At 37.1% G+C, this 18082-nt stretch overlaps 1 protein-coding gene across 1 annotated transcript in view; it reads right to left on the bottom strand.

The window, feature by feature from the left end:
* Positions 1–18082, bottom strand: part of onecut2 (one cut homeobox 2) — a 50676-nt gene that overhangs the window by 31038 nt on the left and 1556 nt on the right. The gene's annotated exons all lie outside the window — the stretch shown is intronic.

Here is an 18082-nt window from a genome sequence, read left to right as displayed (position 1 = left end):
ATTAAAGAGAAAAATGTAAGTGTGACAAAAGTACCAAAACAGAAGAATTATTTAATCGTTTGCAGGACCGATGATCAAAACGCAGAGGGAATCTCTCCTCTTGAAGAACCTTTTCTGTTTGTTGTAAAACAGCCAACAGCACATTGAGAGCTTCAGCTGACAAACATGTGGGTAATTATATCTCTATGACATATGAGAGCTTTAAATCCTTTCAACACAAAGCATCAGAAGCTGGGTTCCTCTCTTCCCTCGCAGCTCTGCACCTCCATGACTCCACGGTCCGGCTGTCAGCTTTGATTTGACCGGCCTAATAAAGCTGCGACAGCACCATTTTCTCATCTAAAGCCCGGCCGCTCGCTCGCCACGCCGACACCTCCGCTGTGTCCCTCCGCCGCCGCTGCGCCCTAATTGATGTGGACAGTCAGAAAGGAAAATCACTGCACCGCTGCGTATAGAGGCCGCTCCATTTTAAACACCTCAGCAGCCCAAAAACGAGCTGAACTCTGGATAGAAAACAAGCCTAAAGGAGCCGAGCCGAGCTGAGGAGTCCATGTTGAACTTAAACAGGACGGCGAGCCACGACTGACGCTCCTTCCGTAAATACAGGCAGATATACTTTAAAACATCCGGCCTTGCAAAAAGCTTCGTCCCCTCCACCATCACAGCTTTCAGCGTAACAAATACCAACGTTTCTACATGTCCTCCCCTTTAACTCGGCCGTATGTTTCTGTAAATGTTGGAATCTGAATGTGCCTCCTCCTAACCAGAGACCACTTCTCAGTCGACACTGAGGCAAGGCAAGGCAAGGCAAGTTTATTTATATAGCACAATTCAGTACAAAGACAATGCAAAGTGCTTTCCCTGAGGGGAAACAGTGTCGACACGTTAAGCATAAAAAGTAAAACAGCAAACAGGCCTAAATCAGAGGCAGCAGGACGTTCTCCCAGTTCTCCTGAAGACGTTTCCTCACCTGTCCAGGAGTTTTTGTCAGTTCTACCTGCAGTTCTACCTGCAGGTGGAGTGCTGCTGTTTCTAAGCACATGGAGGTCCATCCTCCATCAGATGCCAACCAGTGAGCCACCATCTCTGTCCTGGTGGTTAGAATCTGCTGCTTGGTGTGAGAGGAGGACTTTGTCTCCTGAACCATGATGAGATGCTGATGCAAACACTTTCCAAAGAGATTACATCAGCAGCCTCGTTTTTATTTACATCTGTTCTTTCATAAAATGTTCACGCCTTTTGTTTTTGCAGCGTTCCAACTGCACTTTGGGTTCATGAGAGTTAATTTTTTGTGTTCACCTAATTTTGAACGCTTCACCGCCGAAGCGGCGCCGGACAAATGAGCGCGTCTCTGTAATCTTTTGGGTTTCTAGGTTCTCCATGGAGAACCTGTAAACCCAAAAGGTTTATAGGTTCTGATTGCAGACTCAAAAACCCACTTTTTGAGTCTGCAATCAGACTAGTTTATCGTACCTGTCGATCAAACTCACAAATGGCATTTAAACATACAGATGCAAATGAAAGAGTCAGGTAAATGGCTTATACCTGTATGGCCCTTTATCAAGTCCAGCCACAGTCAGTCACACCCTGACGGTGGTGAGCTGTGCCAGCAGCCACAGCTGCCCTGGGCCAGGCTGACAGAGGCCAGGCTGCCGTACGTCGGCGCCACCGGACCCTCTGACCACCGCCAGCAGGTGAAGTGGACACAACGACTGGGCAAGGGATCAAACCAGCAACCCGCCAATTACATCACAGACTCCCTAACTCTCGCGCCACTGTCACCCCAACAACAACAACGAAAAGACAGCAGAGAATGTCGCAGCAAAAGAAAATTCAGTAATTTATATTAAAAAAAATAACAATTTTACGAGGAAAATAAAGCAGATAAAGAAACTTGGGTCTTAAAAATCCGACAGCAGGTTTATTGTCATGTCGTCTCTTTTAAATACGTTTTCTGGGTGTACTTTAAATGAAATTAATTGCATTTAAAAAACCAGGTGAAGATGTATTTGTTCTAGAATTTATGTTAACAGCAAGTAGATTAAATAGCTAGGGGAATGTACAGCTCATGTAAAATTATATGGACCTATTTGAGAAGTTTCATTTAGATTTAGCTGAACCTGCAGTGGTAGACAGGCCAAAACAATAATGTTATGACCATTATTTTCTATTTTTTAACAAAAGCATTAAAAGTTCTATAAATCTGACATTTTGTTGTAAAGAACCTCCAACCAGTTAATGTCTTCTGGTGTAGATGTGGTCGGTCTAAGTAGGGTGGTTCCTGAATAGGACCTGGTCCTGAGTATGCTACGAGCCAAAAGGAGTCGTTTAACCAATTATCTCCTAACCAACCAACCAATCAGCATCAGAGTCAGGATTATGACTGGCTGATGCAAACAAATCTATTCAATGAGTAAATGAAACAATAATAGCAAAACTGTCAAAACATCTATGATACAGTTCTGTTTTAATTTAAAGGCGCTAAATGCTAAAGCAAAAAAAAAAAAAAAAAAAAAAAGACTACAGAGTATAATCAATTTAAATTAACAGGCCAATCAGCATTTACACTCCTTCCTATGGTGTAAATGTATGGAGCTAAATCAGTGACAGCTTACAATGTGAAACAATGAAAATTCAAACATTGTTATTAAGTAAAAATGTATGACGATATTCTCATTTTATTCTGCAGCTTTTATTCAATCAGATGTTTTCAGCGTCAGCTATGACGTCACTACTAGCTGTTTTACCGTTGGGGGCGGGGCTAAACTGAAGACCCCTTCATGGCCCCCTCCGTTTTTCCGGTTCTCATCATTATTTACCTGCAGTGAACTTATGGAAGAATCCGGTTCAAGTACCGCTGCTCGACCACAAGAAAATGTATTATTTTCAACAATATTATCTTCATGATAATGATTAATGATTGTGGTGACGTCATAGCAGTGACACTGAAAACATCTGATTGCATAAAAGCTGCAGCATTAAATGAGAATATCATCATAAGTTTTTACTTTCTAACAATGTTTGAATTATCAATGTTTAATTTTCCAATATTTAATTTTTCAACGTCAAATCTCCTTTTCAATATCACTGCAAGCTGTCACTGGTTTAGTTCTATATAAAGGGACTTTGTAAAAAACAATGAAACATTTTTGCTTATGGATAGCAAGCCAAACTGCCCAGTAGAGACTATTTGAGCTTTAGCTATTGTTTTTAATTCTTATTATTTTTATTTATTTAATCTCACCCAGGAAACTGCACATACTTCAGTATTTACATGAAGTGATTAAATATTTTGGTTGGGGTGCTATTTAAGGTCGAGGATTAGCACACAAGAATAAACTCGTCTGCTGCTTCATTTCTAATTTTCTTTTAATGCTGTAGCCCGACCTTTTCGTTTGCGTGTCGTCTGAGTGACTATCACCTGTGCATCTAAACTGCCAGAGGTGTGACTTTGATTGACAGGTCTGACGAATTAATGTGATTGGATAAAGAATGACACAAAAACCTTTTGATGATTAAAATATCAAAGTTAGGTCTACACACAAAAACAGAACCCCACAATAAAATAAAAATCAATTAAATGGAAGTGCTAGGAAACTAAAAGAGAATAGATGAGACAATTACATTTTATTTTGTAATTTATGTTTATTATGTCTACCACTGATGTTTTGATGGGGTAGCCCCTTAGCGCCCCCTGTTGGCAAGCTGCTGCTGTGTGTTAGCATAAGAAGGTTCTGGCACCCGCGGTTCTAAATTTCTACACTTCAGTTTATCCAGAGCGACGGGTTTGATTAAAGCTTAAATCATTTTACCAGAAAAGGCGGGAAACGCCACGGCAACAGATGACACAGCAGTTTCCTCGCTTCAGGTCCTTAGATTACTCAGCAGTTTTTACTTTCTCATGTTAATCTGTTATCCTGTCAAATCTACCACGAGGAAGTAGACCGCCTCCCCCAGAATAAACCAAAAAAACAAAAGATTAAAATCATCTTCTGTCAAAAAAACAAAAATATATACGTTTATCTTAAAAGTAGAGGAAGAAAACATTTGTTATGGATGGTGTGGATTACAGAAATGAGCTCACTATGGCTAATTTTCAGGATCTTTGGTGTGGTGAAATTTGGAATACATTTTTTGGAATGAGAAAAGTCCAGAATTCAACTTTTCTTTTTTATCAATTAATAATGACAAGGACTGGCTAGCCCTAAATAACTTTAAAAAAAAAAGGTCAATGACTTCCTGTCAGTTGGCAAACATCAACAGGTTTTTAGAAAGTTTCTAACTTTTCTTGTTGGACAATAACCCGCTATAATAAATTATCAATATCAAACTGCGAAGCTGTAATTGCAAAATAAATGCGTGCAACATCACAATCGATCTCACTGTCCTTTACGTCCACAACTGATCTTACCAGAGATCAGAAATAAAAAAAAGAGTGGAGGATGGTGGAAAATATGCTGATCAGTATCATCATCATGATACTGTTCCAGTTTGATCACCTAATATCACGCAGCACTTTGATGAATCATTTTCAAAGATCATATGAAGAATTTGGTGTTTCATAACCTGAAGTGGGATCTGGACCTCACAGCTGGTCTAAACAGCATTTTCTAAAGTCTACACAGATCAATGTTTCCTTGAGCAATAAGATGGATCCTTTCCCAACTGTTAACATAAAACAAGATGCTAATTTAACACCACACCAAACACTGACTCCACTGGCATCCCTGCAGGATGTTTATCCGACTCTATGCAGCAATCAGTGGGAAAAAGTTGGGCCCAAACTTCGTCATGTCGCTCTTTCCAGCTTCCACCGCCGCTATCGACAGGGTGAGACGCAGATAACTGTATCTGTCAAATCTTCTCACACGGACACAAACAAACATCACGAGTCTCCTCCGGGCGGCCTGAAATCCACTATCACGGATCGATGGCAGTCTGTGCATATGCAGGAGGTCAGAGCAGGAACCCTGAAAATGGACACGAGCCGTAGTCTGCAGCAGCGAGACGCGCTCTCTCTGCTACCTGCTGGTAATCGGTTTCAGTCCGGCCTCATTAATAATGCACCGCATCTGCCTGCTACAGGATGCATAAAATGGAAAATATCTCGGTTCCGTCTTTCAGATTTGCAGCACAATTTCACTCTAAGTGGATTCTTAAATCTCCTTCTTGCCTGCATTACAAAGGTCATGTTTACATCTGCAGCAAAATGTTCCATATAAACATCAAACCATTAAGAATCGGAGCCTCACAAATAATGAGTGTACGTCCAAGGGCTCTTTTATATATATATATATATATATATATATATATATATATATATATATATATATATATATATATATATATATATATATATATGTCCAACATTCTGACACAAAGTTTATTTGTTTTTAGAAAAATGCTCTTCCTTCTTTGGGATCCTGATGATTTATTTTGAACCTTTTATTTTCCAGGGTGGAAAGCGTATTTAACATCTACCCTCTGAGATTTTTTAAAGGCATACAGCGGGTGAAAAACTGTTTATTTTTATAGCAGTTGCACCTAAACCACCCGGTTTTGGAAGCAATCTACAGGCTTCTGGCATCATTCTGGCTGGACCTGGTCAGAATTGGTAGAGTTTGTTTAAATTATCTAGATTCCTGGAGCTGATCTGACTTTTTATCACAGTTTTTTCCTCATTGTCCCGTTGGAGCACCCAGCTGAGTCCAGGTATTCACCATCTAGCAGTTGGTATGGGGGGAGTTTGAAGCATTAGGTGCTAGTTCTCCGTCTTCATTAGATCAGAGCAGTTGTAAAGACGAGCTTTTTTCATTTAAGGCAGTTGGCCAAAACATCTAGAGACAGTAATCCATGCCTTTGTCACTACTCGGCTGGATTACATGAACTTTATATGGGTGTTAGTGGCTCCTGTGTTGGCCAACTCCAGAGAGGGCAAAATGCTGTCTTATGTCTGGCACCCCTATTTTAGCCTCACTCCACTGCCTCCCTGTATTTTAGGATTCATTCTAAAGTTATTTAATTTGTTTTTAAGTCTCTAAGCTGAGGGGGGATCGTGCTTCTTCTGTGCCAGCTCCAAAAATGTGGAACAACCTTCCATTGTGCATTGAAGAGGCTCCTTCTCTCTCTGATTTTAAATCGCTTGTTAAAACTCATCTCTTTGCCTTTGCCAGTTATTTTTATAAGACTTTTGAAGTTTATAATTTATGTTTATATATATTGTTTTGCTTTTATTGTACAATCTAATTATGTCTTTGAGTCTGTTGTTTACGGTATAGAACTTCGGTCCTTGGGAAATTTTAAAGTGTTTTACAAATAAAGTCCAATTGGATTATTCAAACAGCCCGACGTTGTAATCTTTGGTCCAGAGTCCTCAAAAAATAAACTTCTTAATCAATCACTTAATCTGGGTGGCATTAACTTGGCCTCTGGTAATAAAGTAAAAAATCTTGGTGTTATTTTTGACCAAGACATGTCATTTAAATCCCATATTAAACAGGTTTCCAGAGTTTCCTTTTTTTACCTCAGGAATATTGCCAAAATTAGAAACTTTCTGTCCAGGAGTGATGCTGAAAAACTAGTCCATGCATTTGTTACTTCAAGGCTGGACTATTGTAATTCTTTACTATCAGGAAGTCCACAAAATGCAGTTCAAAGCCTTCAGCTGATCCAAAATGCTGCAGCAAGAGTTCTGATGAAAATCAACCAGAGGGTTCATATTTCTCCTATTTTAGCTTCCCTTCATTGGCTTCCTGTTAAATCAAGAATAGAATTTAAAATTCTTCTTCTAACGTATAAAGCCCTTAATAATCAAGCTCCATCATATATCAGAGCTCTGATTACCCCGTATGTTCCTAACAGAGCACTTCGCTCTCAGACTGCAGGTCTGCTGGTGGTTCCTAGAGTCTCTAGAAGTAGAATGGGAGGCAGATCCTTTAGCTATCAGGCTCCTCTCCTGTGGAACCAACTCCCAGTTTTGGTCCGTGAGGCAGACACCCCGTCTACTTTTAAGACTAATCTTAAAACTTTCCTTTGTGACAAAGCTTCTAGTCAGAGTGGCTCATGTTACCCTGAGCTATCTCTATAGTTATGCTGCTATAGGCTTAGGCTGCTGGAGGACATCAGGGTCTATTTCTCTCTCTCTGCTGAGTTCTCCTACTGCTCTCCAATCTGCATTGCTTGTTATTATTTCAGCTTTTAACTTTTTGTTCTCTGTCATTTTTCTCTTCATAGAAGGTACACCTGGTCTGGCGTTCTGTTAGCTGTGACATCATCAGGGGAGGCAGATCATCATCTATTACCATCTACCATAGAAAGTACTCCTGGTGTGATGCACTGGTACTAATGGCAAATGATTGACTCCACATCATGATGCAACCTCCACTGTTGGTAGGCTACAGTGTTCCTAGGTTTGAAGGTCTCACATTGCCTCCTTCAAACATGTTTCTGGTTATTCTGGTTCAATCTTTGTCTCGTCTGACCATCAACCTTTTCTCCAGAAGACATTTGGCTTGTCCATGTGGGCAGCTGCAGACTTGATTGTGGAGCTGGGGCTTCTTTGGTGGTCAGCGGAGGGATTCAATCTGGTTACAATTTAAACCGTCTGATCCAGTTTCAACCATCTGACCCAAGTTGTCACCTTCAGATGAAGCAAACCAGTTAGGATCAGCAACAAGACAGGAACCAACAAGCCCTGAACAGGAAATCGCTTAAAAACCAAGTGTCACTGTCCACAGTAACGCCTGTTTTAGATCCCCACGGAAAGAGACGATGCAAAAAAAGCTCCTGCTCCAAAATCTACATCTTCAAGCAAGACTGAAATCTGCAAATTAGTAAAAGATTGAGCCGTTTGGCACAATGACAAGAAATATGTTTGGAAGAGTCAGTGTTAGGCCTTCAGATGAACCATATACTGTTAAGCAAGGTGGTGGCAGCATCAGGCTGTGGGACTGCTTGGTTTACTGGTGCATTAGACAAGATGAACGGAAAAGTAAAGAAGTCACTCCAATATTTTAATATCACCTCCAATAAACAGAGGAGCACATCTAGAATTTATAATCAGTTCCAGGTATGCAACAAACAAACTCTACTAATTCAAGAAGACTGTTCAAATATCCAGAATCCTGCCAGAAGCTGTACTGATGACCACAAAACGCATGTGGAGGTGCAACTTCCTAAGGAACATTTCACCAAACGTTAGTGGAGGTGTAAGGATAGATCTGAAGCTGAAAGGTGCAAGTTGGACGTATCTGCATTGAGAGCAGAGGTTAGAAAGAAATCAGGTTTAGAGATAGAACTCCATCTCGATCCAACTTTATTCATAAAGCACTTAAAAACAAGCAAAAAGGCCAAAGCACTGCACAGATAAAACCTGTAGAACCAATGAGCTTCAAACATGGACACAAAAACAACACGAGACCAACATAAAAACTAGACAAGATAAGAAGATTTTGAAATGTTCAGGGAGGATGCCGGCCTTATGCAAAGGATCGCTCCAGCATTGAGAACTGGCTGCAGAGGTGACCCGGTACCATCTGGCCTTACGCCTGGTTCTTGGTACCAACGAGAGCAAAACATCAGCTGACCTAAGAGAATGAGGCTGTAGGGCTGTTACAGTAGATCAGGACGAGGTCATTTAAAGACTAAAAAGCAAAGGAATAAATCTTAAAATCGAGCCTAAAACGGACTGAAAACCTGTGAAATGTGCTCCAGCTTGATTTTGTACGTTAACAGACGTGCTGCAGCATTTTGTACCGTCTGCAGACGTGTGAATAAAAACCCACTGCCACCAAAATACAGTGCCACACTAACCCAGCCCTGTGGATCAGGCTTTTTGTGAGCAGGGGCTTCGTCTCGTCCACTTACCAAAGCCCACAGAAGCTGGACTTGGTGACAGCTTGAGCCGGTTGTCAGTATAACCCGACCGTCCATTTTAAAACCAAGATTAAAGGCAGACGGAGTCAGAAACTGGCCAAGACCGCGGGTCAGAACAAATGTGCCACAGAGCACCATCAGTAAAAAGAAGGAGGCCCAACACTGAACCCTGAGGTACTCCATATGAAAAAGATGCAGCCTGACAGAAAAAGTTCAGCCTGTCCGGAAAGACTTGAACCTCTCCAGCGCTGCTACTTGGACTCAAACAAGAGAAAACCATCGTCTGATCCGTCGGGTCAAACGCTGCAGAAGAACGGCAAAGCCACCAGAACCAGCGGCTAAAAGGATGCTGTTAAAACCCTTTAAAAGTTTAAGACTGTGTTGAGCAAAGATTTAAAACTGGACTAGAAGATTCTGAGGATATTATTCATCAAAGGAAAAGCCATAAACTCAGTAAACTCAATCGTCTCCATAAGTTTTTATATTAAAGGCAGTTTTAAAGTCTAAAATGACCGCACTTTTTCAGCAGAGGCTGTACTGCTGCATCTTTAAAAACCTTCTGGGACCTTATGATGGTCAGGGCGGATGTTAGGAATGACATGGTTGGAGTTATGGGCCAAAATAATCGCAAATATGAGATTTCATCGCATTACGTTGGCGGAAAACTGGTTTATCTCGGCACTACTATTTAAATTTCATTTAAATTCAGGTTTTCTGACCTTTAAACAGTTTCTCTGTCATTTTTCACTCGCGTTCAGAGGCAAACAGTACCCTCCGTCCAAACAATGGACTTCTCCTTCCTCCCCATCCATCTCCCTCTCCGCCCGTCTCCCTCCCTCCATTTTGCCTGGTTAACCCGGCTGCGAGGTGAAGAAGAAGTGAAGTGAGCAGACCGAGGCGGGTCACGCTGAGATTCCCATCAATAATTCATCGGGCCGCTGCTGCCTCTGCTCTTGTGTTCAATTCCCCTGACGACCACATAATACCTCCTCCCCCCTCGCCAAAAGGAGAGCGAAGGGGAGACAGGTCCGAGGACGGGGAAAATGGTGAGAGAGGCTCGAAAATGGGATGGAAGCAGGTAAGAAGCAGGAGGAGAGACTAAAGCTGTGTTAGGTTGAACTCTGAGGCTTTTCTACATTCATTTAAACTGTTTGCAGTCACTGAGACAATTTAAATCCAGTTTTCTAATGACATGAAAGGAAACTATCAGCATCAACATGTTCAGCACCAATCTGACGCCTTTCAGGACAAAAACGACCAAAACATCCTGGATACGTGGTTCTGTTTGCTCCAGAAAGACAAAAACCTGCTCTTATAGAAAACTTCACAGATTGTAGAGGTTCTTTTCTACCCAAACGAGGAAATTCAGCAGATAAATTGCAGGTCAAGTCAATAAAAATCCGATTGAGGAAGCCAACTCAGTCTATAAATTTTATCTCCATCTGTTAAGACGCTACCAGACGATCTGCAGATGAGCACCAAAGCGTCTTTCTTCATATTGACCAGTCAAAAATAACTCAAAACCCAAACAATATCAGCAAGACATCATGAAGTTGCCTCTAATTCCAGTTTTTAAACAGCAAAATTCTTTATAAAATCAAGTTCAAACATTAAGCAAACATCGATGATGCAACAAAGACTCAGATTATGAATAATTATCTTTAAATCAAACCTCCATCTTATTATTATGTTGGAGAAAAAATCAGCACCGCATATTTTTAATAAATAACAGGGTTTGACTGGATTAACTCTGGACAATTGAGTGGGGAATTGTAATAAATACGTTATACATTGTTATTATTAAGTACATCTATATTCTTTTTTTTAAACTGTAAGATATTATCATTGGTCATAACTAAATCAGATAAGTTTGCCATTTATTTAAGTTACTATTTTGATACTAACTGCTTTTACTCAATGCCAGAAAGAGAAATAAAAATATAATTGTATATGTGTGCGTGAAAATACCTTTTGATTTTAGATTTTTATGATTATTGTTCAGACATTTTTGCAAGTAGTAATTGAGTTTGCTAATTTTACAACTTAAACCAAGGTTTAGATTTAATTTATGAAGTTATTTTTTTGATTTTTGATTTTTCACCAGACATATTTAAAAATTCCTTCACTGATAGATCCCGCATGGATATTAATTTGTATTTATAGATAATCCAAACAAAAAATAAATGTATTTCAACGTATTTTAAACATATCTTAATTTTTTTAATCATGTATTTCTATTATGCAAAAAAATCTGGATGTATTCTTCCAAAAAAGAAGATTTAAAGGACACTAATCCTGAAACAGACCCATCTTTTTCTAATCTTATGAGATTTTATTTTGTTAAGTATTGCTCCTGGTATTTTTCCTCAACTGGTTTATTTTATTTTTCAAACTATAAAAGAAAAACAAGTTTTTTGTTTTAAATCTCCAAAGAAAAATTATTGCTTCTAGTAAGTATTCCAGTCAATATACATTAAATTGCAACTTTTAGAAATATATTAGTTGATCTATTTTTTTCCTACATCAGATTTAATTGTCTTAGCTTGAAAACGGGAATATATATATATATATATATATATATATATATATATATATATATATATATATATATATATATATATATAGATAGATAGATATATATATATATATAGATATATATAGATATAGATATATATATATATATATATATATATATATATATATATATATATATATATATATATATATATATAAGGATTTTTATTTATCCTGTTTGTTTCAACTTTTATCAGGTTATATTATATTATATTATATTATATTATATTATATTATATTATATTATATTATATTATATTATATTATATTATATTATATTATATTATATTATATTATATTATATATGAAAAGGTTTGTGGGACCAGTGCTGTTTATCCATTAGCTGCTGGACAGGAACAAGGCAAAGAGAAAGAAGGGGAAGACACAGTAAATTGTCTGGGGTAGGGAATTGAACCAGGGACCACCTGCTCTACCACTGATCCATGGGGCACAATGATTACATTTTTTTGGGTGGGTAATGTGGACACTTGGAAATCAAAACAAAGGCTAAAAATCTTGTATTTGCAGACACTGTTGCATGTTTTTCTTAATAATTAGAATATTAATGAAGTTGTATAGGAAAATATAATGAATTACAGAGAGAGAAAATAAAATTAGTTTTCCAATTCCCTACAACGCTGTGACTTGGCTGGTCTCAGAGGGGAAAATTTGCTCCATCTATTGTCTCTGAGTCACTGCCCTGACCTTTGAACTCAGCTCTATTGGGTGCTTGTAGCTTTGCTGATCTAAGAATTGCTCCCTTTGTTCCTACAGTTACTATAAAAGCACCTTAGAGAAAGGACATAACAGTTGAAAGAGCTACATTTTATATTTCACAGAAATGAAGCCAGAAAACCAAACATTCACAATTTTCTGTGAATGTGCGCTATGCTAATTCATGAAAAGACAATAACATAAAAAGGCTTTTTGTTGCCTAAAATTTTGAAAATGTAAGGAAATAATTGTTTAAACACCTTTAACTTGAAATTACACGATAAAACAAATGTTTTGCAAAACAACTGGTAGCAGTCATAAACTAAAATAAATCACATTTATGATAATACATTTTACTGTAATGTAATGCGTTTTTCACATTCAGTTGTTTGTCTTAATGAAACCATTTTATTTGTTCGGCCTTTGTTGTGAACTATTTTTAACATTATTATTAGCTAAAATGTCACATTAGCAGAGGAGTTTTGAATATTTAGTCTATTGTGTTAGCAACAATTTTGTTATTAGCTAAAAACCTTCAAATGTCCATTTGTCTGTGCTAAGGTTCCCATATACTGGCCCATATTGTGCGCATACTGTGACCCTCATGGACTGTCCGTGGACATTTTAGTGTCTTAAAAATCAAGCCAACATTTCTTGGGGACAAATTTCAACATTTCCTTCACACTTCCTGCCAGTGAGACGAAACAGGGTAATGTATGGTAGCAAGTTTGATGAGCTAGTTTAGCGCCTAGACACAAGTACGCACCTAGCTTAAGTCCGCGCAACTATGTGGGCGCCTTTAGCATAACAGTTTCTCATAATCAGTTCAGACAAGAAGTATTTTCTACTTTTTCATTATTTGTGTTAGCTAAAGACTGTTTGAGATTCGGTTAAGCTGTTGTTCATTATTAGTATTGGATGTTTAAATGGTAGCTAAAGATTTACAGATGTTAGCAAAAACCCACTTGCGTATTTAGCAGTTAAGTTTGGCTAGAGTTTTGTTTTGACTAAAGATAAAGTGACCAGGCGTCCACAAGTTCCACGGAGAGTTCCCGTTTTGGACGACCCATCCTTGGCTAACGCTGTCTCCGGAAATGTTCGTGATTTCAGCGTTATATTAACGAAAAAAAAGTGTAAGAATAGCTATCATGGTCGCATCACTGTTAGCATCACAGACGAAGAGCCCACCACGCTGTCAAGGCAAGGCAAGGCAAATTTATTTATATAGCACAATTCAGTACAGAGACAATGCAAAGTGCTTTACATGATTAAAATATAGGAAAACACACCCCCACAGCCTTGTACAATTGTTTCAGCTTCTTCATTTTAGCTAAAAAGCTTTTGGATATTACATTTTTCACTTTACCTAAAGGGTTTTGGATGTTTTATTCTTAGTATTAGCAAAAGAGCTGTGAACATATCCCTCTTTGTGTAAGCTAAAGGCTTTTAGACGTACAACCGTTCATATTAAATGTTTTTAGAAATGGAAAATTTCTGCTTTGTATTTACCAAAATACCTTTGAATAATTAATTGTTTGTGCTATTATGGTTTAGTAGTATTAGCTAAACAATTTTTGTTTCCTAAAGATGTTCAATTGCTAATGTTAGCTAAAGAGTTTTGGACGTCGTGTTGTTGATGTTGGTTAAGATTCCATGTAGAGTGAAACAGTTTTTGACATTCAATCCTTCAAATAAGCTAAAGAGTTTTGGATCTTTTATTTCCCACGTTAGATAGACACTGTTTATTTTTAGTTTAAGGGTTTTAAATAATTATCTCTGTGACAGCCAAGGATTTTATGATGTTAAATCTTGTTAGCGGAGTTTTGGATGTTAAATTTGTCATGGCAGTGAAATAGCTTTTAATGATGAAATCTTTAGATCAACATAACATAATCGGATGCTTCACCATTCCTTTTACCTGAAGAGTCTTGAGTCTTCAATATTAGCTATAAAGCTTTGTGTGCTAGCTAAAGACGGTGAGATGTCCATTTATTCGCGTTAGCTAAGGAGTTTTGAATGTTTAGCTAAGTCGTAACTGTAACTGATACATTTAACGAGCTATTTGTAGTTGTTTCTGTTGGATAAAGAGTTTTCGATATTTGAATGTTTGTATTAGCCAATGTTTACATTTTCTGTTTCCTAATGTACGTATTAGCAAAAAGTCTTGGATTTTAATCAAAATGATTAAAACTTAAAAGAATAAAATAAAATTAACTCTGAATGTATCGTGCTACAGAGGCCAAGTTTACCTTGTTATTAGTAGCTTTGCAATACTTTTTTACAATTTATTAGCTTTTTCAGTTTTTATACTACTGCATGCCCAAATTCGGCTCATTAGTAGTTTTTGTTTTCTTTTTAAGGTTAAACTAAAATGAGTTAGTTTCTGTTTTTTTTTTTTTTTTCTTCAATAAGTTTAAACAGAGTTAGCTTTTAGGTCAAATATATTGATGATTAGAATATTCCATCGTTAACATTTATGCTTCTTTAGGAAAGCCCTGGATGGCCTTTGGCTGCTTTTGTCTTGCTTTAATCTAAAACTCGTTGAAGCTAACATGTGCTTGGTGAAGGAGAGGCGCACCCCCCATGAAGTGAGCATAATCAGAGCAAATGACTCCATACAGATCTGTTCCCTGGCATTTTACAACACACATGGGAGCCCAGATCACACCAACACCCTCCCTCTTCCTGCTCCTTCGCTCGTGTCATTTCCTGTGAACCTGTCTGATAAAAGAGCTGTCTCAGAAATTAAAGAACCCCCGTAATGAAATCACAGTCAAATTCTGCAGAGATAATCTGATCCGGGTCATCAGTCCACTTATCAGATCCTGGCTACTTCAGCACTAATTTCTGATCAGGCTCCCACTCTGGGAGAGAAACAGCAACAGTTACAGTAATAAATCTCCAATTAGCCTTTTTATTTCCACAAGATGTCTCACTTTTGTGTAATTTTACGCTGGTGGCAGATATTTCAAATTTAATACATGAGATATGGTAATGATACAGCAAAAGCATGTTTAAAAAAACTGTGAACTGAGGGCAGTAATATAACTTTAAATGTAACGAGGTGACTTTATTTAGAGAAACATTGAGCACAAATGATCAGCTGTGTGAATTATACTCATATTTGTCATGTTTAAACAGAATAATTTACAGAGCTCTCTAAATTAAATCTTGCATCTCAATGAGTACCTGTATAAATAAAGGTTTAATAATGATAATAATAAATAATGTTATAATGATCATATATATATTATAATATATATATTTCTAAAGAATATATGTAGCAAAATTAAAGGAAAATTAAAAATACTTCACATTAAAAGGTAAAAATCTAATTTCCCCACATTCACCAGCTTTAGCTGCAAAGCATAAAATATTTACCCGTAATTCACCGGTTTTAAGCTTTTTATTGCGTCGCCTGTTGCACAATCAAAGAAATAAGTAGAAAAGCATTTTACATGTTTTTACGTGTTGCATTAATTAGTGTTATAGTCACATTTAATTCATGGCAAATATCTTCAGAAAAACTGTTTACCTTAGACAAGTTCTGATAGTTGATAATGAATCGATTAGTGATATACAAGAAAGCTGTGAGATATTATTTTACAATAGAACAAATTTCTGTGGGGTTTTAAATGTTTTTTTGAACAACAAAGATTTTTTTGGGCAGCTATGAATCTGAAATGGAACAATATTTTTAATCTAAATATATAAAGATTAATGGTTGGAAATATAAGTTTTAATGTTCAATAAAATTACTTATTTTGAAATCTGGGCTTATTTGAAGCATATTTTCCGTACTCTAACTCATCATTTCATCCTTTTGGTGTTCAGATTGTGACTTTAAACTGAAAAATCACAACCTTTTGCAGATTCTCTCCTCCTAAAACCTGGATTGTTTTTCCAAGCAGGAAAATTGCGGCGTGAGCGCAACAGTCTGGGGAAAATATTTGCATTAACCCAACAGATAAAGATGTGCTGAGGCGAACTGATAAAGAAGGAGGTCTGTGATTTGCTGGAAATGTTGTCAAAGATCCCAAAGTTCACGCTGTGATTGGGATGTTGCACAACGAAACGGTTCAAGAGCCCAAAAAAAATAAACTCCAGAGGAGAAAAAAAACACTTTTAAACACTTTATTCATGTAAAGAAAAGCAGGATTACTGTATTCTGCTTTGAGAAATTGATATCTATGGAGTTTTAACAATATGAACTAAATTCTCCAGTTAAAATTGTTCTTCTGTCACTGTGTTTACAACTAAGATTGTTGTATTATGGATTTATCAAATCAGCTTCTTTGTCCTTTTATTTTAATCTAACCCTATATAATGAGGTTGTTTCATGCATATTAATAAAAACTCAGCAGGATTAAAGAATAATTTTGTTCATTATATAAAAAAACAACTTAAATAGATTCCTTTATTCGGTGTAACAGTAGTTTGTTTTCATTTTATAAATTAAGTAACTTGGCAAAATTATTGTATGACACCTTTTTAAATCAAAAAGCTTTGAATCAAAATGCTTTTTAGGCATATTTGTTTGCAGAATACATAAACAAATCTAATTTTTTCTATATATGGGTAACACCACGTCAAAACTGTTTAGCCCTAAAACAGTTTATAAAACTGGCGTTCTTTAGCTTTATTTGTACATTTGGAGCTGAATAAAGGGATTTAAAAAACATTTGAGATTTAAAAAAAAAGAAAATCTAATTTTAATTGATTAAGTTTGTTTTAGACAATACGCAAGACAGTAGGCATAAAAAGCAGCTAAAGTATATTCTGAAAGGATCAAAACAGCAGAAGCAAGAGAAATTAGATGCTGCCTGAGCATTTTGCATGATAAATAATAATAAGACGGACGGTTAAAGGCCATCAGGAGGAGACAAAATGAGCAGAAACCTTTTCGGTTCTGATCCAATCGGATGAAAAAAGCAACAACAGTCAGTAAAAGTGATGCAGTGTGGTGGTGAGCTCCAGCAAGCGGAGGCTCCCTTCCCTGCTGCTGCCTCTGCAGACAATGGGAGCTCGCTGATGGGACAGAGAGCAGGCTTTTCTCACTAGAGGGGGCAGCAGACCCACCGATCCCACCTTCATGTCACTAAACGCTCCTCACAATCAAACACAAATCCCCCCAAATATTCCTCTGAAAGGACAATTAAAAACAGCTGCTGGGCGACAGCACCCAGTTGATTTACTCTGAATCTGAGATTTAAATATATAAGATGTCCTCTGCTCCTTTCAGCTCTTCGCTTTGCTTTATTTTAATTAATTCAATTGAAAGTTGGTTTTAGGGTAAATAGTGTTTTTCTGTTTTCTCTGAAGCGTGCAGGAAGAGCAAAATCCAAAGCCCAGACCAAGAGAGCGGGAAGTGAGGGGGCTGCTGGAGGGAAATCCCACGACCTTGTCGTTTGCTATCGATCCGGGTTTGTTATTGATCAATAATGGTAATCAAAACACAAGTGATACCGAATAATCATCCACTCAGACCAGGAGGGCAGAGGAAACCAAAACAAAGCCGCTTTGTGTGGGAACTTTTTCAACATTTCCCTTTATTTGTCCAGAAACACCCATAGGTACCCAATAATAATAATAATAATAATACAATTTAAATAATAATAATATAATAATAATAATATAATAATAATAAAATACTACTACTACTACTACTAATAATAATAATAATAATAATAATAATGAAATGATAATAAAAAAATAATAATAGTAAGAATAATGCTTTGTTTTTTGCTCTGTCTACAAATTCTTTTTCAAAAAATTTTACAAACCAAATATTATTTTAATGTAAATTAATATTAGCACATGAGAATGTGTTTATAAAGCTGTTTTTAGGGCAGAACTGGATAACAGCTTTTATTCTTTTTTTATCCAGCCTTAGTGTTGTTTTTTAAAGTGCTTTATAAAT

The sequence above is a fragment of the Fundulus heteroclitus genome, unplaced genomic scaffold (genome assembly GCF_011125445.2).
Source record: "Fundulus heteroclitus isolate FHET01 unplaced genomic scaffold, MU-UCD_Fhet_4.1 scaffold_154, whole genome shotgun sequence".
Lineage (NCBI taxonomy): Eukaryota > Metazoa > Chordata > Actinopteri > Cyprinodontiformes > Fundulidae > Fundulus > Fundulus heteroclitus.
This window is presented reverse-complemented; position numbering and strand designations above follow the sequence as displayed.